The sequence below is a fragment of the Engystomops pustulosus genome, chromosome 9 (genome assembly GCF_040894005.1).
Source record: "Engystomops pustulosus chromosome 9, aEngPut4.maternal, whole genome shotgun sequence".
NCBI lineage: Eukaryota > Metazoa > Chordata > Amphibia > Anura > Leptodactylidae > Engystomops > Engystomops pustulosus.
The window spans coordinates 67246265-67269620 of NC_092419.1; the positions used below are offsets into that span (position 1 = coordinate 67246265).

The 23356-nt window shown below is 45.7% G+C and overlaps 4 pseudogenes; all 4 read right to left on the reverse strand.

Annotated features, from left to right (window-relative positions):
- Nucleotides 1-8519: 8519 nt before the first annotated feature.
- Nucleotides 8520-8637, reverse strand: LOC140098641 (5S ribosomal RNA; annotated as a pseudogene).
- Nucleotides 8638-15291: 6654 nt separating this feature from the next.
- LOC140098642 (5S ribosomal RNA) lies at nt 15292-15409 on the reverse strand (annotated as a pseudogene).
- A 3079-nt stretch (nt 15410-18488) lies between these two features.
- LOC140098643 (5S ribosomal RNA) lies at nt 18489-18606 on the reverse strand (annotated as a pseudogene).
- A 4385-nt stretch (nt 18607-22991) lies between these two features.
- LOC140098271 (5S ribosomal RNA) lies at nt 22992-23109 on the reverse strand (annotated as a pseudogene).
- Nucleotides 23110-23356: the final 247 nt, after the last annotated feature.

The window sequence follows — 23356 nt, forward strand, 5'->3', positions numbered from 1 at the left end:
TCATAGAGAAACTAACACAATTTTCAGGTTCAAAAAGGTCAACGGAACTTGGGATTCCCAGCCAGTCTCCCATGCTGGTACTTGCCAAGGCTTAAGCTGCATTGCTGCTGCGATCTGACGAGAGCAGGCACATTCAGCTTAGAATGGCCGTTGACAGCAGCTGTTCAGTTTGAACCTTCTTTTACTATCTCATAGAGAAACTAACACAATTTTCAGGTTCAAAAAGGTCAACGGAACTTGGGATTCCCAGCGAGTCTCCCATGCTGGTACTTGCCAAGCCTTAAGCTGCATTGCTGCTGCGATCTGACGAGAGCAGGCACAACCAGCTTAGAATGGCCGTTGACAGCAGCTGCCTAATTTCTACTTTCTTTTACTATCTCATAGAGAAACTAACACAATTTTCAGGTTCAAAAAGGTCAACGGAACTTGGGATTCCCAGCCAGTCTCCCATGCTGGTACTTGCCAAGCCTTAAACTGCATTGCTGCTGCGATCTGACGAGAGCAGGCACATTCAGCTTAGAATGGCCGTTGACAGCAGCTGTTCAGTTTGAACCTTCTTTTACTATCTCATAGAGAAACTAACACAATTTTCAGGTTCAAAAAGGTCAACGGAACTTGGGATTCCCAGCCAGTCTCCCATGCTGGTACTTGCCAAGCCTTAAGCTGCATTGCTGCTGCGATCTGACGAGAGCAGGCACATTCAGCTTAGAATGGCCATTGACAGCAGCTGTTCAATTTGAACCTTCTTTTACCATCTTTGACAGAGAAACTAACAATTTTCAGGTTCAAAAAGGTCAACGGAACTTGGGATTTCCAGCCAGTCTCCCATGCTGGTACTTGCCAAGCCTTAAGCTGCATTGCTGCTGCGATCTGACGAGAGCAGGCACATTCAGCTTAGAATGGCCGTTGACAGCAGCTGTTCAATTTGAACCTTCTTTTACTATCTCATAGAGAAACTAACACAATTTTCAGGTTCAAAAAGGTCAACAGAACTTGGGATTCCCAGCCAGTCTCCCATGCTGGTACTTGCCAAGCCTTAAGCTGCTGCGATCTGACGAGAGCAGACACATTCAGCTTAGAATGGCCGTTGACAGCAGCTGTTCAATTTGAACCTTCTTTTACTATCTCATAGAGAAACTAACACAATTTTCAGGTTCAAAAAGGTCAACAGAACTTGGGATTCCCAGCCAGTCTCCCATGCTGGTACTTGCCAAGCCTTAAGCTGCATTGCTGCTGCGATCTGACGAGAGCAGGCACATTCAGCTTAGAATGGCCGTTGACAGCAGCTGTTCAGTTTGAACCTTCTTTTACTATCTCATAGAGAAACTAACACAATTTTCAGGTTCAAAAAGGTCAACGGAACTTGGGATTCCCAGCCAGTCTCCCATGCTGGTACTTGCCAAGCCTTAAGCTGCATTGCTGCTGCGATCTGACGAGAGCAGGCACATTCAGCTTAGAATGGCCGTTGACAGCAGCTGTTCAATTTGAACCTTTCTTTTACCATCTTTGACAGAGAAACTAACAATTTTCAGGTTCAAAAAGGTCAACAGAACTTGGGATTCCCAGCCAGTCTCCCATGCTTGTACTTGCCAAGCCTTAAGCTGCATTGTTGCTGCGATCTGACGAGAGCAGGCACATTCAGCTTAGAATGGCCGTTGACAGCAGCTGTTCAATTTGAACCTTCTTTTACTATCTCATAGAGAAACTAACACAATTTTTAGGTTCAAAAAGGTCAACAGAACTTGGCATTCCCAGCCAGTCTCCCATGCTGGTACTTGCCAAGCCTTAAGCTGCATTGCTGCTGCGATCTGACGAGAGCAGGCACATTCAGCTTAGAATGGCCGTTGACAGCAGCTGTTCAATTTGAACCTTCTTTTACTATCTCATAGAGAAACTAACACAATTTTCAGGTTCAAAAAGGTCAACAGAACTTGGGATTCCCAGCCAGTCTCCCATGCTGGTACTTGCCAAGCCTTAAGCTGCATTGCTGCTGCGATCTGACGAGAGCAGGCACATTCAGCTTAGAATGGCCGTTGACAGCAGCTGTTCAATTTGAACTTTCTTTTACTATCTCATAGAAAAACTAACACAATTTTCAGGTTCAAAAAGGTCAACAGAACTTGGGATTTCCAGCCAGTCTCCCATGCTGGTACTTGCCAAGCCTTAAGCTGCATTGCTGCTGCGATCTGACGAGAGCAGGCACATTCAGCTTAGAATGGCCGTTGACAGCAGCTGTTCAATTTGAACCTTCTTTTACTATCTCATAGAGAAACTAACACAATTTTCAGGTTCAAAAAGGTCAACGGAACTTGGTATTCCCAGCCAGTCTCCCATGCTGGTACTTGCCAAGCCTTAAGCTGCATTGCTGCTGCGATCTGACGAGAGCAGGCACATTCAGCTTAGAATGGCCGTTGACAGCAGCTGTTCAATTTGAACTTTCTTTTACCATCTTTGACAGAGAAACTAACAATTTTCAGGTTCAAAAAGGTCAACAGAACTTGGGATTCCCAGCCAGTCTCCCATGCTTGTACTTGCCAAGCCTTAAGCTGCATTGTTGCTGCGATCTGACGAGAGCAGGCACATTCAGCTTAGAATGGCCGTTGACAGCAGCTGTTCAATTTGAACCTTCTTTTACTATCTCATAGAGAAACTAACACAATTTTCAGGTTCAAAAAGGTCAACAGAACTTGGCATTCCCAGCCAGTCTCCTATGCTGGTACTTGCCAAGCCTTAAGCTGCATTGCTGCTGCGATCTGACGAGAGCAGGCACATTCAGCTTAGAATGGCCGTTGACAGCAGCTGTTCAATTTGAACTTTCTTTTACTATCTCATAGAAAAACTAACACAATTTTCAGGTTCAAAAAGGTCAACAGAAATTGGGATTTCCAGCCAGTCTCCAATGCTGGTACTTGCCAAGCCTTAAGCTGCATTGCTGCTGCGATCTGACGAGAGCAGGCACATTCAGCTTAGAATGGCCGTTGACAGCAGCTGTTCAATTTGAACTTTCTTTTACTATCTCATAGAAAAACTAACACAATTTTCAGGTTCAAAAAGGTCAACAGAAATTGGGATTTCCAGCCAGTCTCCAATGCTGGTACTTGCCAAGCCTTAAGCTGCATTGCTGCTGCGATCTGACGAGAGCAGCCACATTCAGCTTAGAATGGCCGTTGACAGCAGCTGTTCAATTTGAACCTTCTTTTACTATCTCATAGAGAAACTAACACAATTTTCAGGTTCAAAAAGGTCAACGGAACTTGGGATTCCCAGCCAGTCTCCCATGCTGGTACTTGCCAAGCCTTAAGCTGTATTGCTGCTGCGATCTGACGAGAGCAGGCACATTCAGCTTAGAATTGCCGTTGACAGCAGCTGTTCAATTTGAACCTTCTTTTACCATCTTTGACAGAGAAACTAACAATTTTCAGGTTCAAAAAGGTCAACGGAACTTGGGATTCCCAGCCAGTCTCCCATGCTGGTACTTGCCAAGCCTTAAGCTGCATTGCTGCTGCGATCTGACGAGAGCAGGCACATTCAGCTTAGAATGGCCGTTGACAGCAGCTGTTCAATTTGAACCTTCTTTTACTATCTCATAGAGAAACTAACACAATTTTCAGGTTCAAAAACGTCAACGGAACTTGGGATTCCCAGCCAGTCTCCCATGCTGGTACTTGCCAAGCCTTAAGCTGCATTGATGCTGCGATCTGACGAGAGCAGGCACATTCAGCTTAGAATGGCCGTTGACAGCAGCTGTTCAGTTTGAACCTTCTTTTACTATCTCATAGAGAAACTAACACAATTTTCAGGTTCAAAAAGGTCAACGGAACTTGGGATTCCCAGCCAGTCTCCCATGCTGGTACTTGCCAAGCCTTAAGCTGCATTGCTGCTGCAATCTGACGAGAGCAGGCACATTCAGCTTAGAATGGCCGTTGACAGCAGCTGTTCAATTTGAACCTTCTTTTACCATCTTTGACAGAGAAACTTACAATTTTCAGGTTCAAAAAGGTCAACAGAACTTGGGATTCCCAGCCAGTCTCCCATGCTGGTACTTGCCAAGCCTTAAGCTGCATTGCTGCTGCGATCTGACGAGAGCAGGCACATTCAGCTTAGAATGGCTGTTGACAGCAGCTGTTCAATTTGAACCTTCTTTTACTATCTCATAGAGAAACTAACACAATTTTCAGGTTCAAAAAGGTCAACGGAACTTGGGATTCCCAGCCAGTCTCCCATGCTGGTACTTGCCAAGCCTTAAGCTGCATTGATGCTGCGATCTGACGAGAGCAGGCACATTCAGCTTAGAATGGCCGTTGACAGCAGCCGTTCAGTTTGAACCTTCTTTTACTATCTCATAGAGAAACTAACACAATTTTCAGGTTCAAAAAGGTCAACGGAACTTGGGATTCCCAGCCAGTCTCCCATGCTGGTACTTTCCAAGCCTTAAGCTGCATTGCTGCTGCAATCTGACGAGAGCAGGCACATTCAGCTTAGAATGGCCGTTGACAGCAGCAGTTCAATTTGAACCTTCTTTTACCATCTTTGACAGAGAAACTAACAATTTTCAGGTTCAAAAAGGGCAACGGAACTTGGGATTCCCAGCCAGTCTCCCATGCTGGTACTTGCAAAGCCTTAAGCTGCATTGCTGCTGCGATCTGACGAGAGCAGGCACATTCAGCTTAGAATGGCCGTTGACAGCAGCTGTTCAATTTGAACCTTCTTTTACTATCTCATAGAGAAACTAACACAATTTTCAGGTTCAAAAAGGTCAACGTAACTTGGGATTCCCAGCCAGTCTCCCATGCTGGTACTTGCCAAGCCTTAAGCTGCATTGCTGCTGCGATCTGACGAGAGCAGGCACATTCAGCTTAGAATGGCTGTTGACAGCAGCTGTTCAATTTGAACCTTCTTTTACTATCTCATAGAGAAACTAACACAATTTTCAGGTTCAAAAAGGTCAACGGAACTTGGGATTCCCAGCCAGTCTCCCATGCTGGTACTTGCCAAGCCTTAAGCTGCATTGATGCTGCGATCTGACGAGAGCAGGCACATTCAGCTTAGAATGGCCGTTGACAGCAGCTGTTCAGTTTGAACCTTCTTTTACTATCTCATAGAGAAACTAACACAATTTTCAGGTTCAAAAAGGTCAACGGAACTTGGGATTCCCAGCCAGTCTCCCATGCTGGTACTTGCCAAGCCTTAAGCTGCATTGCTGCTGCAATCTGACGAGAGCAGGCACATTCAGCTTAGAATGGCCGTTGACAGCAGCTGTTCAGTTTGAACCTTCTTTTACTATCTCATAGAGAAACTAACACAATTTTCAGGTTCAAAAAGGTCAACGGAACTTGGGATTCCCAGCCAGTCTCCCATGCTGGTACTTGCCAAGCCTTAAGCTGCATTGCTGCTGCTATCTGACGAGAGCAGGCACATTCAGCTTAGAATGGCCATTGACAGCAGCTGTTCAGTTTGAACCTTCTTTTACTATCTCATAGAGAAACTAACACAATTTTCAGGTTCAAAAAGGTCAACGGAACTTGGGATTCCCAGCCAGTCTCCCATGCTGGTACTTGCCAAGCCTTAAGCTGCATTGCTGCTGCGATCTGACGAGAGCAGGCACATTCAGCTTAGAATGGCCATTGACAGCAGCTGTTCAATTTGAACCTTCTTTTACCATCTTTGACAGAGAAACTAACAATTTTCAGGTTCAAAAAGGTCAACGGAACTTGGGATTCCCAGCCAGTCTCCCATGCTGGTACTTGCCAAGCCTTAAGCTGCATTGCTGCTGCGATCTGACGAGAGAAGGCACATTCAGCTTAGAATGGCCGTTGACAGCAGCTGTTCAATTTGAACCTTCTTTTACTATCTCATAGAGAAACTAACACAATTTTCAGGTTCAAAAAGGTCAACAGAACTTGGGATTCCCAGCCAGTCTCCCATGCTGGTACTTGCCAAGCCTTAAGCTGCATTGCTGCTGCGATCTGACGAGAGCAGGCACATTCAGCTTAGAATGGCCGTTGACAGCAGCTGTTCAATTTGAACCTTCTTTTACCATCTTTGACAGAGAAACTAACAATTTTCAGGTTCAAAAAGGTCAACGGAACTTGGGATTCCCAGCCAGTCTCCCATGCTGGTACTTGCCAAGCCTTAAGCTGCATTGCTGCTGCGATCTGACGAGAGCAGGCACATTCAGCTTACAATGGCCGTTGACAGCAGCTGTTCAATTTGAACCTTCTTTTACTATCTCATAGAGAAACTAACACAATTTTCAGGTTCAAAAAGGTCAACGGAACTTGGGATTCCCAGCCAGTCTCCCATGCTGGTACTTGCCAAGGCTTAAGCTGCATTGCTGCTGCGATCTGACGAGAGCAGGCACATTCAGCTTAGAATGGCCGTTGACAGCAGCTGTTCAGTTTGAACCTTCTTTTACTATCTCATAGAGAAACTAACACAATTTTCAGGTTCAAAAAGGTCAACGGAACTTGGGATTCCCAGCCAGTCTCCCATGCTGGTACTTGCCAAGCCTTAAGCTGCATTGCTGCTGCGATCTGACGAGAGCACGCACATTCAGCTTAGAATGGCCGTTGACAGCAGCTGTTCAATTTGAACCTTCTTTTACTATCTCATAGAGAAACTAACACAATTTTCAGGTTCAAAAAGGTCAACGGAACTTGGGATTCCCAGCCAGTCTCCCATGCTGGTACTTGCCAAGCCTTAAGCTGCATTGCTGCTGCGATCTGACGAGAGCAGGCACATTCAGCTTAGAATGGCCGATGACAGCAGCTGTTCAATTTGAACCTTCTTTTACCATCTTTGACAGAGAAACTAACAATTTTCAGGTTCAAAAAGGTCAACGGAACTTGGGACTCCCAGCCAGTCTCCCATGCTGGTACTTGCCAAGCCTTAAGCTGCATTGCTGCTGCGATCTGACAAGAGCAGGCACATTCAGCTTAGAATGGCCGTTGACAGCAGCTGTTCAATTTGAACCTTCTTTTACTATCCCATAGAGAAACTAACACAATTTTCAGGTTCAAAAAGGTCAACGGAACTTGGGATTCCCAGCCAGTCTCCCATGCTGGTACTTGCCAAGCCTTAAGCTGCATTGCTGCTGCGATCTGACGAGAGCAGGCACATTCAGCTTAGAATGGCCGTTGACAGCAGCTGTTCAATTTGAACCTTCTTTTACTATCTCATAGAGAAACTAACACAATTTTCAGGTTCAAAAAGGTCAACGGAACTTGGGATTCCCAGCCAGTCTCCCATGCTGGTACTTGCCAAGCCTTAAGCTGCTGCGATCTGACGAGAGCAGGCACATTCAGCTTAGAATGGCTGTTGACAGCAGCTGTTCAATTTGAACCTTCTTTTACTATCTCATAGAGAAACTAACACAATTTTCAGGTTCAATAAGGTCAACGGAACTTGGGATTTCCAGCCAGTCTCCCATGCTGGTACTTGCCAAGCCTTAAGCTGCATTGCTGCTGCGATCTGACGAGAGCAGGCACATTCAGCTTAGAATGGCCGTTGACAGCAGCTGTTCAGTTTGAACCTTCTTTTACTATCTCATAGAGAAACTAACACAATTTTCAGGTTCAAAAAGGTCAACGGAACTTGGGATTCCCAGCCAGTCTCCCATGCTGGTACTTGCCAAGCCTTAAGCTGCAATGCTGCTGCGATCTGACGAGAGCAGGCACATTCAGCTTAGAATGGCCGTTGACAGCAGCTGTTCAATTTGAACCTTCTTTTACTATCTCATAGAGAAACTAACACAATTTTCACGTTCAAAAAGGTCAACAGAACTTGGGATTCCCAGCCAGTCTCCCATGCTGTTACTTGCCAAGCCTTAAGCTGCATTGCTGCTGCGATCTGACGAGAGCAGGCACATTCAGCTTAGAATGGCCGTTGACAGCAGCTGTTCAGTTTGAACCTTCTTTTACTATCTCATAGAGAAACTAACACAATTTTCAGGTTCAAAAAGGTCAACGGAACTTGGGATTCCCAGCCAGTCTCCCATGCTGGTACTTGCCAAGCCTTAAGCTGCTGCGAACTGACGAGAGCACGCACATTCAGCTTAGAATGGCCGTTGACAGCAGCTGTTCAATTTGAACCTTCTTTTACTATCTCATAGAGAAACTAACACAATTTTCAGGTTCAAAAAGGTCAACAGAACTTGGGATTCCCAGCCAGTCTCCCATGCTGGTACTTGCCAAGCCTTAAGCTGCATTGCTGCTGCGATCTGACGAGAGCAGGCACATTCAGCTTAGAATGGCCGTTGACAGCAGCTGTTCAATTTGAACCTTCTTTTACTATCTCATAGAGAAACTAACACAATTTTCAGGTTCAAAAAGGTCAACGGAACTTGGGATTCCCAGCCAGTCTCCCCTGCTGGTACTTGCCAAGCCTTAAGCTGCATTGCTGCTGCGATCTGACGAGAGCAGGCACATTCAGCTTAGAATGGCCGTTGACAGCAGCTGTTCAATTTGAACCTTCTTTTACTATCTCATAGAGAAACTAACACAATTTTCAGGTTCAAAAAGGTCAACGGAACTTGGGATTCCCAGCCAGTCTCCCATGCTGGTACTTGCCAAGCCTTAAGCTGCATTGCTGCTGCGATCTGATGAGAGCAGGCACATTCAGCTTAGAATGGCCGTTGACAGCAGCTGTTCAATTTGAACCTTCTTTTACTATCTCATAGAGAAACTAACACAATTTTCAGGTACAAAAAGGTCAACGGAACTTGGGATTCCCAGCCAGTCTCCCATGCTGGTACTTGCCAAGCCTTAAGCTGCTGTGAACTGACGAGAGCACGCACATTCAGCTTAGAATGGCCGTTGACAGCAGCTGTTCAATTTGAACCTTCTTTTACTATCTCATAGAGAAACTAACACAATTTTCAGGTTCAAAATGGTCAACAGAACTTGGGATTCCCAGCCAGTCTCCCATGCTGGTACTTGCCAAGCCTTAAGCTGCATTGCTGCTGCGATCTGACGAGAGCAGGCACATTCAGCTTAGAATGGCCGTTGACAGCAGCTGTTCAATTTGAACCTTCTTTTACTATCTCATAGAGAAACTAACACAATTTTCAGGTTCAAAATGGTCAACAGAACTTGGGATTCCCAGCCAGTCTCCCATGCTGGTACTTGCCAAGCCTTAAGCTGCATTGCTGCTGCGATCTGACGAGAGCAGGCACATTCAGCTTAGAATGGCCGTTGACAGCAGCTGTTCAATTTGAACCTTCTTTTACTATCTCATAGAGAAACTAACACAATTTTCAGGTTCAAAAAGGTCAACGGAACTTGGGATTCCCAGCCAATCTCCCATGCTGGTACTTGCCAAGCCTTAAGCTGCATTGCTGCTGCGATCTGACGAGAGCAGGCACATTCAGCTTAGAATGGCCGTTGACAGCAGCTGTTCAGTTTGAACCTTCTTTTACTATCTCATAGAGAAACTAACACAATTTTCAGGTTCAAAAAGGTTAACGGAACTTGGGATTCCCAGCCAGTCTCCCATGCTGGTACTTGCCAAGCCTTAAGCTGCATTGCTGCTGCGATCTGACGAGAGCAGGCACATTCAGCTTAGAATGGCCGTTGACAGCAGCTGTTCAATTTGAACCTTCTTTTACCATCTTTGACAGAGAAACTAACAATTTTCAGGTTCAAAAAGGTCAACAGAACTTGGGATTCCCAGCCAGTCTCCCATGCTTGTACTTGCCAAGCCTTAAGCTGCATTGTTGCTGCGATCTGACGAGAGCAGGCACATTCAGCTTAGAATGGCCGTTGACAGCAGCTGTTCAGTTTGAACCTTCTTTTACTATCTCATAGAGAAACTAACACAATTTTCAGGTTCAAAAAGGTCAACGGAACTTGGTATTCCCAGCCAGTCTCCCATGCTGGTACTTGCCAAGCCTTAAGCTGCATTGCTGCTGCGATCTAACGAGAGCAGGCACATTCAGCTTAGAATGGCTGTTGACAGCAGCTGTTCAATTTGAACCTTCTTTTACCATCTTTGACAGTGAAACTAACAATTTTCAGGTTCAAAAAGGTCAACGGAACTTGGGATTCCCAGCCAGTCTCCCATGCTGGTACTTGCCAAGCCTTAAGCTGCTGCGAACTGACGAGAGCACACACATTCAGCTTAGAATGGCCGTTGACAGCAGCTGTTCAATTTGAACCTTCTTTTACTATCTCATAGAGAAACTAACACAATTTTCAGGTTCAAAAAGGTCAACAGAACTTGGGATTCCCAGCCAGTCTCCCATGCTGGTACTTGCCAAGCCTTAAGCTGCATTGCTGCTGCGATCTGACGAGAGCAGGCACATTCAGCTTAGAATGGCCGTTGACAGCAGCTGTTCAATTTGAACCTTCTTTTACTATCTCATAGAGAAACTAACACAATTTTCAGGTTCAAAAAGGTCAACAGAACTTGGCATTCCCAGCCAGTCTCCTATGCTGGTACTTGCCAAGCCTTAAGCTGCATTGCTGCTGCGATCTGACGAGAGCAGGCACATTCAGCTTAGAATGGCCGTTGACAGCAGCTGTTCAGTTTGAACCTTCTTTTACTATCTCATAGAGAAACTAACACAATTTTCAGGTTCAAAAAGGTCAACGGAACTTGGGATTCCCAGCCAGTCTCCCATGCTGGTACTTGCCAAGCCTTAAGCTGCATTGCTGCTGCAATCTGACGAGAGCAGGCACATTCAGCTTAGAATGGCCGTTGACAGCAGCTGTTCAATTTGAACCTTCTTTTACCATCTTTGACAGAGAAACTTACAATTTTCAGGTTCAAAAAGGTCAACAGAACTTGGGATTCCCAGCCAGTCTCCCATGCTGGTACTTGCCAAGCCTTAAGCTGCATTGCTGCTGCGATCTGACGAGAGCAGGCACATTCAGCTTAGAATGGCTGTTGACAGCAGCTGTTCAATTTGAACCTTCTTTTACTATCTCATAGAGAAACTAACACAATTTTCAGGTTCAAAAAGGTCAACGGAACTTGGGATTCCCAGCCAGTCTCCCATGCTGGTACTTGCCAAGCCTTAAGCTGCATTGATGCTGCGATCTGACGAGAGCAGGCACATTCAGCTTAGAATGGCCGTTGACAGCAGCTGTTCAGTTTGAACCTTCTTTTACTATCTCATAGAGAAACTAACACAATTTTCAGGTTCAAAAAGGTCAACGGAACTTGGGATTCCCAGCCAGTCTCCCATGCTGGTACTTTCCAAGCCTTAAGCTGCATTGCTGCTGCAATCTGACGAGAGCAGGCACATTCAGCTTAGAATGGCCGTTGACAGCAGCAGTTCAATTTGAACCTTCTTTTACCATCTTTGACAGAGAAACTAACAATTTTCAGGTTCAAAAAGGGCAACGGAACTTGGGATTCCCAGCCAGTCTCCCATGCTGGTACTTGCAAAGCCTTAAGCTGCATTGCTGCTGCGATCTGACGAGAGCAGGCACATTCAGCTTAGAATGGCCGTTGACAGCAGCTGTTCAATTTGAACCTTCTTTTACTATCTCATAGAGAAACTAACACAATTTTCAGGTTCAAAAAGGTCAACGTAACTTGGGATTCCCAGCCAGTCTCCCATGCTGGTACTTGCCAAGCCTTAAGCTGCATTGCTGCTGCGATCTGACGAGAGCAGGCACATTCAGCTTAGAATGGCTGTTGACAGCAGCTGTTCAATTTGAACCTTCTTTTACTATCTCATAGAGAAACTAACACAATTTTCAGGTTCAAAAAGGTCAACGGAACTTGGGATTCCCAGCCAGTCTCCCATGCTGGTACTTGCCAAGCCTTAAGCTGCATTGATGCTGCGATCTGACGAGAGCAGGCACATTCAGCTTAGAATGGCCGTTGACAGCAGCTGTTCAGTTTGAACCTTCTTTTACTATCTCATAGAGAAACTAACACAATTTTCAGGTTCAAAAAGGTCAACGGAACTTGGGATTCCCAGCCAGTCTCCCATGCTGGTACTTGCCAAGCCTTAAGCTGCATTGCTGCTGCAATCTGACGAGAGCAGGCACATTCAGCTTAGAATGGCCGTTGACAGCAGCTGTTCAGTTTGAACCTTCTTTTACTATCTCATAGAGAAACTAACACAATTTTCAGGTTCAAAAAGGTCAACGGAACTTGGGATTCCCAGCCAGTCTCCCATGCTGGTACTTGCCAAGCCTTAAGCTGCATTGCTGCTGCTATCTGACGAGAGCAGGCACATTCAGCTTAGAATGGCCATTGACAGCAGCTGTTCAGTTTGAACCTTCTTTTACTATCTCATAGAGAAACTAACACAATTTTCAGGTTCAAAAAGGTCAACGGAACTTGGGATTCCCAGCCAGTCTCCCATGCTGGTACTTGCCAAGCCTTAAGCTGCATTGCTGCTGCGATCTGACGAGAGCAGGCACATTCAGCTTAGAATGGCCATTGACAGCAGCTGTTCAATTTGAACCTTCTTTTACCATCTTTGACAGAGAAACTAACAATTTTCAGGTTCAAAAAGGTCAACGGAACTTGGGATTCCCAGCCAGTCTCCCATGCTGGTACTTGCCAAGCCTTAAGCTGCATTGCTGCTGCGATCTGACGAGAGAAGGCACATTCAGCTTAGAATGGCCGTTGACAGCAGCTGTTCAATTTGAACCTTCTTTTACTATCTCATAGAGAAACTAACACAATTTTCAGGTTCAAAAAGGTCAACAGAACTTGGGATTCCCAGCCAGTCTCCCATGCTGGTACTTGCCAAGCCTTAAGCTGCATTGCTGCTGCGATCTGACGAGAGCAGGCACATTCAGCTTAGAATGGCCGTTGACAGCAGCTGTTCAATTTGAACCTTCTTTTACCATCTTTGACAGAGAAACTAACAATTTTCAGGTTCAAAAAGGTCAACGGAACTTGGGATTCCCAGCCAGTCTCCCATGCTGGTACTTGCCAAGCCTTAAGCTGCATTGCTGCTGCGATCTGACGAGAGCAGGCACATTCAGCTTACAATGGCCGTTGACAGCAGCTGTTCAATTTGAACCTTCTTTTACTATCTCATAGAGAAACTAACACAATTTTCAGGTTCAAAAAGGTCAACGGAACTTGGGATTCCCAGCCAGTCTCCCATGCTGGTACTTGCCAAGGCTTAAGCTGCATTGCTGCTGCGATCTGACGAGAGCAGGCACATTCAGCTTAGAATGGCCGTTGACAGCAGCTGTTCAGTTTGAACCTTCTTTTACTATCTCATAGAGAAACTAACACAATTTTCAGGTTCAAAAAGGTCAACGGAACTTGGGATTCCCAGCCAGTCTCCCATGCTGGTACTTGCCAAGCCTTAAGCTGCATTGCTGCTGCGATCTGACGAGAGCACGCACATTCAGCTTAGAATGGCCGTTGACAGCAGCTGTTCAATTTGAACCTTCTTTTACTATCTCATAGAGAAACTAACACAATTTTCAGGTTCAAAAAGGTCAACGGAACTTGGGATTCCCAGCCAGTCTCCCATGCTGGTACTTGCCAAGCCTTAAGCTGCATTGCTGCTGCGATCTGACGAGAGCAGGCACATTCAGCTTAGAATGGCCGATGACAGCAGCTGTTCAATTTGAACCTTCTTTTACCATCTTTGACAGAGAAACTAACAATTTTCAGGTTCAAAAAGGTCAACGGAACTTGGGACTCCCAGCCAGTCTCCCATGCTGGTACTTGCCAAGCCTTAAGCTGCATTGCTGCTGCGATCTGACGAGAGCAGGCACATTCAGCTTAGAATGGCCGTTGACAGCAGCTGTTCAATTTGAACCTTCTTTTACTATCCCATAGAGAAACTAACACAATTTTCAGGTTCAAAAAGGTCAACGGAACTTGGGATTCCCAGCCAGTCTCCCATGCTGGTACTTGCCAAGCCTTAAGCTGCATTGCTGCTGCGATCTGACGAGAGCAGGCACATTCAGCTTAGAATGGCCGTTGACAGCAGCTGTTCAATTTGAACCTTCTTTTACTATCTCATAGAGAAACTAACACAATTTTCAGGTTCAAAAAGGTCAACGGAACTTGGGATTCCCAGCCAGTCTCCCATGCTGGTACTTGCCAAGCCTTAAGCTGCTGCGATCTGACGAGAGCAGGCACATTCAGCTTAGAATGGCTGTTGACAGCAGCTGTTCAATTTGAACCTTCTTTTACTATCTCATAGAGAAACTAACACAATTTTCAGGTTCAATAAGGTCAACGGAACTTGGGATTTCCAGCCAGTCTCCCATGCTGGTACTTGCCAAGCCTTAAGCTGCATTGCTGCTGCGATCTGACGAGAGCAGGCACATTCAGCTTAGAATGGCCGTTGACAGCAGCTGTTCAGTTTGAACCTTCTTTTACTATCTCATAGAGAAACTAACACAATTTTCAGGTTCAAAAAGGTCAACGGAACTTGGGATTCCCAGCCAGTCTCCCATGCTGGTACTTGCCAAGCCTTAAGCTGCAATGCTGCTGCGATCTGACGAGAGCAGGCACATTCAGCTTAGAATGGCCGTTGACAGCAGCTGTTCAATTTGAACCTTCTTTTACTATCTCATAGAGAAACTAACACAATTTTCACGTTCAAAAAGGTCAACAGAACTTGGGATTCCCAGCCAGTCTCCCATGCTGTTACTTGCCAAGCCTTAAGCTGCATTGCTGCTGCGATCTGACGAGAGCAGGCACATTCAGCTTAGAATGGCCGTTGACAGCAGCTGTTCAGTTTGAACCTTCTTTTACTATCTCATAGAGAAACTAACACAATTTTCAGGTTCAAAAAGGTCAACGGAACTTGGGATTCCCAGCCAGTCTCCCATGCTGGTACTTGCCAAGCCTTAAGCTGCTGCGAACTGACGAGAGCACGCACATTCAGCTTAGAATGGCCGTTGACAGCAGCTGTTCAATTTGAACCTTCTTTTACTATCTCATAGAGAAACTAACACAATTTTCAGGTTCAAAAAGGTCAACAGAACTTGGGATTCCCAGCCAGTCTCCCATGCTGGTACTTGCCAAGCCTTAAGCTGCATTGCTGCTGCGATCTGACGAGAGCAGGCACATTCAGCTTAGAATGGCCGTTGACAGCAGCTGTTCAATTTGAACCTTCTTTTACTATCTCATAGAGAAACTAACACAATTTTCAGGTTCAAAAAGGTCAACGGAACTTGGGATTCCCAGCCAGTCTCCCCTGCTGGTACTTGCCAAGCCTTAAGCTGCATTGCTGCTGCGATCTGACGAGAGCAGGCACATTCAGCTTAGAATGGCCGTTGACAGCAGCTGTTCAATTTGAACCTTCTTTTACTATCTCATAGAGAAACTAACACAATTTTCAGGTTCAAAAAGGTCAACGGAACTTGGGATTCCCAGCCAGTCTCCCATGCTGGTACTTGCCAAGCCTTAAGCTGCATTGCTGCTGCGATCTGATGAGAGCAGGCACATTCAGCTTAGAATGGCCGTTGACAGCAGCTGTTCAATTTGAACCTTCTTTTACTATCTCATAGAGAAACTAACACAATTTTCAGGTACAAAAAGGTCAACGGAACTTGGGATTCCCAGCCAGTCTCCCATGCTGGTACTTGCCAAGCCTTAAGCTGCTGTGAACTGACGAGAGCACGCACATTCAGCTTAGAATGGCCGTTGACAGCAGCTGTTCAATTTGAACCTTCTTTTACTATCTCATAGAGAAACTAACACAATTTTCAGGTTCAAAATGGTCAACAGAACTTGGGATTCCCAGCCAGTCTCCCATGCTGGTACTTGCCAAGCCTTAAGCTGCATTGCTGCTGCGATCTGACGAGAGCAGGCACATTCAGCTTAGAATGGCCGTTGACAGCAGCTGTTCAATTTGAACCTTCTTTTACTATCTCATAGAGAAACTAACACAATTTTCAGGTTCAAAATGGTCAACAGAACTTGGGATTCCCAGCCAGTCTCCCATGCTGGTACTTGCCAAGCCTTAAGCTGCATTGCTGCTGCGATCTGACGAGAGCAGGCACATTCAGCTTAGAATGGCCGTTGACAGCAGCTGTTCAATTTGAACCTTCTTTTACTATCTCATAGAGAAACTAACACAATTTTCAGGTTCAAAAAGGTCAACGGAACTTGGGATTCCCAGCCAATCTCCCATGCTGGTACTTGCCAAGCCTTAAGCTGCATTGCTGCTGCGATCTGACGAGAGCAGGCACATTCAGCTTAGAATGGCCGTTGACAGCAGCTGTTCAGTTTGAACCTTCTTTTACTATCTCATAGAGAAACTAACACAATTTTCAGGTTCAAAAAGGTTAACGGAACTTGGGATTCCCAGCCAGCCTCCCATGCTGGTACTTGCCAAGCCTTAAGCTGCATTGCTGCTGCGATCTGACGAGAGCAGGCACATTCAGCTTAGAATGGCCGTTGACAGCAGCTGTTCAATTTGAACCTTCTTTTACCATCTTTGACAGAGAAACTAACAATTTTCAGGTTCAAAAAGGTCAACAGAACTTGGGATTCCCAGCCAGTCTCCCATGCTTGTACTTGCCAAGCCTTAAGCTGCATTGTTGCTGCGATCTGACGAGAGCAGGCACATTCAGCTTAGAATGGCCGTTGACAGCAGCTGTTCAGTTTGAACCTTCTTTTACTATCTCATAGAGAAACTAACACAATTTTCAGGTTCAAAAAGGTCAACGGAACTTGGTATTCCCAGCCAGTCTCCCATGCTGGTACTTGCCAAGCCTTAAGCTGCATTGCTGCTGCGATCTAACGAGAGCAGGCACATTCAGCTTAGAATGGCTGTTGACAGCAGCTGTTCAATTTGAACCTTCTTTTACCATCTTTGACAGTGAAACTAACAATTTTCAGGTTCAAAAAGGTCAACGGAACTTGGGATTCCCAGCCAGTCTCCCATGCTGGTACTTGCCAAGCCTTAAGCTGCTGCGAACTGACGAGAGCACACACATTCAGCTTAGAATGGCCGTTGACAGCAGCTGTTCAATTTGAACCTTCTTTTACTATCTCATAGAGAAACTAACACAATTTTCAGGTTCAAAAAGGTCAACAGAACTTGGGATTCCCAGCCAGTCTCCCATGCTGGTACTTGCCAAGCCTTAAGCTGCATTGCTGCTGCGATCTGACGAGAGCAGGCACATTCAGCTTAGAATGGCCGTTGACAGCAGCTGTTCAATTTGAACCTTCTTTTACTATCTCATAGAGAAACTAACACAATTTTCAGGTTCAAAAAGGTCAACAGAACTTGGGATTCCCAGCCAGTCTCCCATGCTGGTACTTGTCAAGCCTTAAGCTGCATTGCTGCTGCGATCTGACGAGAGCAGGCACATTCAGCTTAGAATGGCTGTTGACAGCAGCTGTTCAATTTGAACCTTCTTTTACCATCTTTGACAGTGAAACTAACAATTTTCAGGTTCAAAAAGGTCAACGGAACTTGGGATTCCCAGCCAGTCTCCCATGCTGGTACTTGCCAAGCCTTAAGCTGCATTGCTGCTGCGATCTGACGAGAGCAGGCACATTCAGCTTACAATGGCCGTTGACAGCAGCTGTTCAATTTGAACCTTCTTTTACTATCTCATAGAGAAACTAACACAATTTTCAGGTTCAAAAAGGTCAACGGAACTTGGGATTCCCAGCCAGTCTCCCATGCTGGTACTTGCCAAGGCTTAAGCTGCATTGCTGCTGCGATCTGACGAGAGCAGGCACATTCAGCTTAGAATGGCCGTTGACAGCAGCTGTTCAGTTTGAACCTTCTTTTACTATCTCATAGAGAAACTAACACAATTTTCAGGTTCAAAAAGGTCAACAGAACTTGGGATTCCCAGCCAGTCTCCCATGCTGGTACTTGCCAAGCCTTAAGCTGCATTGCTGCTGCGATCTGACGAGAGCAGGCACATTCAGCTTAGAATGGCCGTTGACAGCAGCTGTTCAATTTGAACCTTCTTTTACTATCTCATAGAGAAACTAACACAATTTTCAGGTTCAAAAAGGTCAACAGAACTTGGGATTCCCAGCCAGTCTCCCATGCTGGTACTTGTCAAGCCTTAAGCTGCATTGCTGCTGCGATCTGACGAGAGCAGGCACATTCAGCTTAGAATGGCTGTTGACAGCAGCTGTTCAATTTGAACCTTCTTTTACCATCTTTGACAGTGAAACTAACAATTTTCAGGTTCAAAAAGGTCAACGGAACTTGGGATTCCCAGCCAGTCTCCCATGCTGGTACTTGCCAAGCCTTAAGCTGCATTGCTGCTGCGATCTGACGAGAGCAGGCACATTCAGCTTACAATGGCCGTTGACAGCAGCTGTTCAATTTGAACCTTCTTTTACTATCTCATAGAGAAACTAACACAATTTTCAGGTTCAAAAAGGTCAACGGAACTTGGGATTCCCAGCCAGTCTCCCATGCTGGTACTTGCCAAGGCTTAAGCTGCATTGCTGCTGCGATCTGACGAGAGCAGGCACATTCAGCTTAGAATGGCCGTTGACAGCAGCTGTTCAGTTTGAACCTTCTTTTACTATCTCATAGAGAAACTAACACAATTTTCAGGTTCAAAAAGGTCAACGGAACTTGGGATTCCCAGCCAGTCTCCCATGCTGGTACTTGCCAAGCCTTAAGCTGCATTGCTGCTGCGATCTGATGAGAGCAGGCACATTCAGCTTAGAATGGCCGTTGACAGCAGCTGTTCAATTTGAACCTTCTTTTACTATCTCATAGAGAAACTAACACAATTTTCAGGTACAAAAAGGTCAACGGAACTTGGGATTCCCAGCCAGTCTCCCATGCTGGTACTTGCCAAGCCTTAAGCTGCTGCGAACTGACGAGAGCACGCACATTCAGCTTAGAATGGCCGTTGACAGCAGCTGTTCAATTTGAACCTTCTTTTACTATCTCATAGAGAAACTAACACAATTTTCAGGTTCAAAAAGGTCAACAGAACTTGGGATTCCCAGCCAGTCTCCCATGCTGGTACTTGCCAAGCCTTAAGCTGCATTGCTGCTGCGATCTGACGAGAGCAGGCACATTCAGCTTAGAATGGCCGTTGACAGCAGCTGTTCAATTTGAACCTTCTTTTACTATCTCATAGAGAAACTAACACAATTTTCAGGTTCAAAAAGGTCAACGGAACTTGGGATTCCCAGCCAGTCTCCCCTGCTGGTACTTGCCAAGCCTTAAGCTGCATTGCTGCTGCGATCTGACGAGAGCAGGCACATTCAGCTTAGAATGGCCGTTGACAGCAGCTGTTCAATTTGAACCTTCTTTTACTATCTCATAGAGAAACTAACACAATTTTCAGGTTCAAAAAGGTCAACGGAACTTGGGATTCCCAGCCAGTCTCCCATGCTGGTACTTGCCAAGCCTTAAGCTGCATTGCTGCTGCGATCTGATGAGAGCAGGCACATTCAGCTTAGAATGGCCTGGACAGCAGCTGTTCAATTTGAACCTTCTTTTACTATCTCATAGAGAAACTAACACAATTTTCAGGTACAAAAAGGTCAACGGAACTTGGGATTCCCAGCCAGTCTCCCATGCTGGTACTTGCCAAGCCTTAAGCTGCTGTGAACTGACGAGAGCACGCACATTCAGCTTAGAATGGCCGTTGACAGCAGCTGTTCAATTTGAACCTTCTTTTACTATCTCATAGAGAAACTAACACAATTTTCAGGTTCAAAATGGTCAACAGAACTTGGGAATCCCAGCCAGTCTCCCATGCTGGTACTTGCCAAGCCTTAAGCTGCATTGCTGCTGCGATCTGACGAGAGCAGGCACATTCAGCTTAGAATGGCCGTTGACAGCAGCTGTTCAATTTGAACCTTCTTTTACTATCTCATAGAGAAACTAACACAATTTTCAGGTTCAAAAAGGTCAACGGAACTTGGGATTCCCAGCCAGTCTCCCATGCTGGTACTTGCCAAGCCTTAAGCTGCATTGCTGCTGCGATCTGACGAGAGCAGGCACATTCAGCTTAGAATGGCCGTTGACAGCAGCTGTTCAGTTTGAACCTTCTTTTACTATCTCATAAAGAAACTAACACAATTTTCAAGTTCAAAAAGGTTAACGGAACTTGGGATTCCCAGCCAGTCTCCCATGCTGGTACTTGCCAAGCCTTAAGCTGCATTGCTGCTGCGATCTGACGAGAGCAGGCACATTCAGCTTAGAATGGCCGTTGACAGCAGCTGTTCAATTTGAACCTTCTTTTACCATCTTTGACAGAGAAACTAACAATTTTCAGGTTCAAAAAGGTCAACAGAACTTGGGATTCCCAGCCAGTCTCCCATGCTTGTACTTGCCAAGCCTTAAGCTGCATTGTTGCTGCGATCTGACGAGAGCAGGCACATTCAGCTTAGAATGGCCGTTGACAGCAGCTGTTCAGTTTGAACCTTCTTTTACTATCTCATAGAGAAACTAACACAATTTTCAGGTTCAAAAAGGTCAACGGAACTTGGTATTCCCAGCCAGTCTCCCATGCTGGTACTTGCCAAGCCTTAAGCTGCATTGCTGCTGCGGTCTAACGAGAGCAGGCACATTCAGCTTAGTATGGCTGTTGACAGCAGCTGTTCAATTTGAACCTTCTTTTACCATCTTTGACAGTGAAACTAACAATTTTCAGGTTCAAAAAGGTCAACGGAACTTGGGATTCCCAGCCAGTCTCCCATGCTGGTACTTGCCAAGCCTTAAGCTGCTGCGAACTGACGATAGCACACACATTCAGCTTAGAATGGCCGTTGACAGCAGCTGTTCAATTTGAACCTTCTTTTACTATCTCATAGAGAAACTAACACAATTTTCAGGTTCAAAAAGGTCAACAGAACTTGGGATTCCCAGCCAGTCTCCCATGCTGGTACTTGCCAAGCCTTAAGCTGCATTGCTGCTGCGATCTGACGAGAGCAGGCACATTCAGCTTAGAATGGCCGTTGACAGCAGCTGTTCAATTTGAACCTTCTTTTACTATCTCATAGAGAAACTAACACAACTTTCAGGTTCAAAAAGGTCAACGGAACTTGGGATTCCCAGCCAGTCTCCCATGCTGGTACTTGCCAAGCCTTAAGCTGCATTGCTGCTGCGATCTGACGAGAGCAGGCACATTCAGCTTAGAATGGCCGTTGACAGCAGCTGTTCAGTTTGAACCTTCTTTTACTATCTCATAGAGAAACTAACACAATTTTCAGGTTCAAAAAGGTCAACGGAACTTGGTATTCCCAGCCAGTCTCCCATGCTGGTACTTGCCAAGCCTTAAGCTGCATTGCTGCTGCGATCTGACGAGAGCAGGCACATTCAGCTTAGAATGGCCGTTGCCAGCAGCTGTTCAATTTGAACCTTCTTTTACCATCTTTGACAGAGAAAGTAACAATTTTCAGGTTCAAAAAGGTCAACAGAACTTGGGATTCCCAGCCAGTCTCCCATGCTTGTACTTGCCAAGCCTTAAGCTGCATTGTTGCTGCGATCTGACGAGAGCAGGCACATTCAGCTTAGAATGGCCGTTGACAGCAGCTGTTCAATTTGAACCTTCTTTTACTATCTCATAGAGAAACTAACACAATTTTCAGGTTCAAAAAGGTCAACAGAACTTGGGATTCCCAGCCAGTCTCCCATGCTGGTACTTGCCAAGCCTTAAGCTGCATTGCTGCTGCGATCTGACGAGAGCAGGCACATTCAGCTTAGAATGGCTGTTGACAGCAGCTGTTCAATTTGAACCTTCTTTTACCATCTTTGACAGTGAAACTAACAATTTTCAGGTTCAAAAAGGTCAACGGAACTTGGGATTCCCAGCCAGTCTCCCATGCTGGTACTTGCCAAGCCTTAAGCTGCATTGCTGCTGCGATCTGACGAGAGCAGGCACATTCAGCTTAAAATGGCCGTTGACAGCAGCTGTTCAATTTGAACCTTCTTTTACTATCTCATAGAGAAGCTAACACAATTTTCAGGTTCAAAAAGGTCAACGGAACTTGGGATTCCCAGCCAGTCTCCCATGCTGGTACTTGCCAAGCCTTAAGCTGCATTGCTGCTGCGATCTGACGAGAGCAGGCACATTCAGCTTAGAATGGCCGTTGACAGCAGCTGTTCAGTTTGAACCTTCTTTTACTATCTCATAGAGAAACTAACACAATTTTCAGGTTCAAAAAGGTCAACGGAACTTGGTATTCCCAGCCAGTCTCCCATGCTGGTACTTGCCAAGCCTTAAGCTGCATTGCTGCTGCGATCTGACGAGAGCAGGCACATTCAGCTTAGAATGGCCGTTGACAGCAGCTGTTCAATTTGAACCTTCTTTTACTATCTCATAGAGAAACTAACACAATTTTCAGGTTCAAAAATGTCAACTGAACTTGGGATTCCCAGCCAGACTCCCATGCTGGTACTTGCCAAGCCTTAAGCTGCATTGCTGCTGCTGTCTGACGAGAGCAGGCACATTCAGCTTAGAATGGCCGTTGACAGCAGCTGTTCAGTTTGAACCTTCTTTTACTATCTCATAGAGAAACTAACACAATTTTCAGGTTCAAAAAGGTCAACGGAACTTGGTATTCCCAGCCAGTCTCCCATGCTGGTACTTGCCAAGCCTTAAGCTGCATTGCTGCTGCGATCTGACGAGAGCAGGCACATTCAGCTTAGAATGGCCGTTGACAGCAGCTGTTCAATTTGAACCTTCTTTTACCATCTTTGACAGAGAAACTAACAATTTTCAGGTTCAAAAAGGTCAACAGAACTTGGGTTTCCCAGCCAGTCTCCCATGCTTGTACTTGCCAAGCCTTAAGCTGCATTGTTGCTGCGATCTGACGAGAGCAGGCACATTCAGCTTAGAATGGCCGTTGACAGCAGCTGTTCAATTTGAACCTTCTTTTACTATCTCATAGAGAAACTAACACAATTTTCAGGTTCAAAAAGGTCAACGGAACTTGGGATTCCCAGCCAGTCTCCCATGCTGGTACTTGCCAAGCCTTAAGCTGCTGCGATCTGACGAGAGCAGGCACATTCAGCTTAGAATGGCCGTTGACAGCAGCTGTTCAATTTGAACCTTCTTTTACTATCTCATAGAGAAACTAACACAATTTTCAGGTTCAAAAAGGTCAACGGAACTTGGGATTCCCAGCCAGTCTCCCATGCTGGTACTTGCCAAGCCTTAAGCTGCATCGCTGCTGCGATCTGATGAGAGCAGGCACATTCAGCTTAGAATGGCCGTTGACAGCAGCTGTTCAATTTGAACCTTTTTTTACTATCTCATAGAGAAACTAACACAATTTTCAGGTTCAAAAAGGTCAACGGAACTTGGGATTCCCAGCCAGTCTCCCATGCTGGTACTTGCCAAGCCTTAAGCTGCATTGCTGCTGCGATCTGACGAGAGCAGGCACATTCAGCTTAGAATGGCCGTTGACAGCAGCTGTTCAGTTTGAACCTTCTTTTACTATCTCATAGAGAAACTAACACAATTTT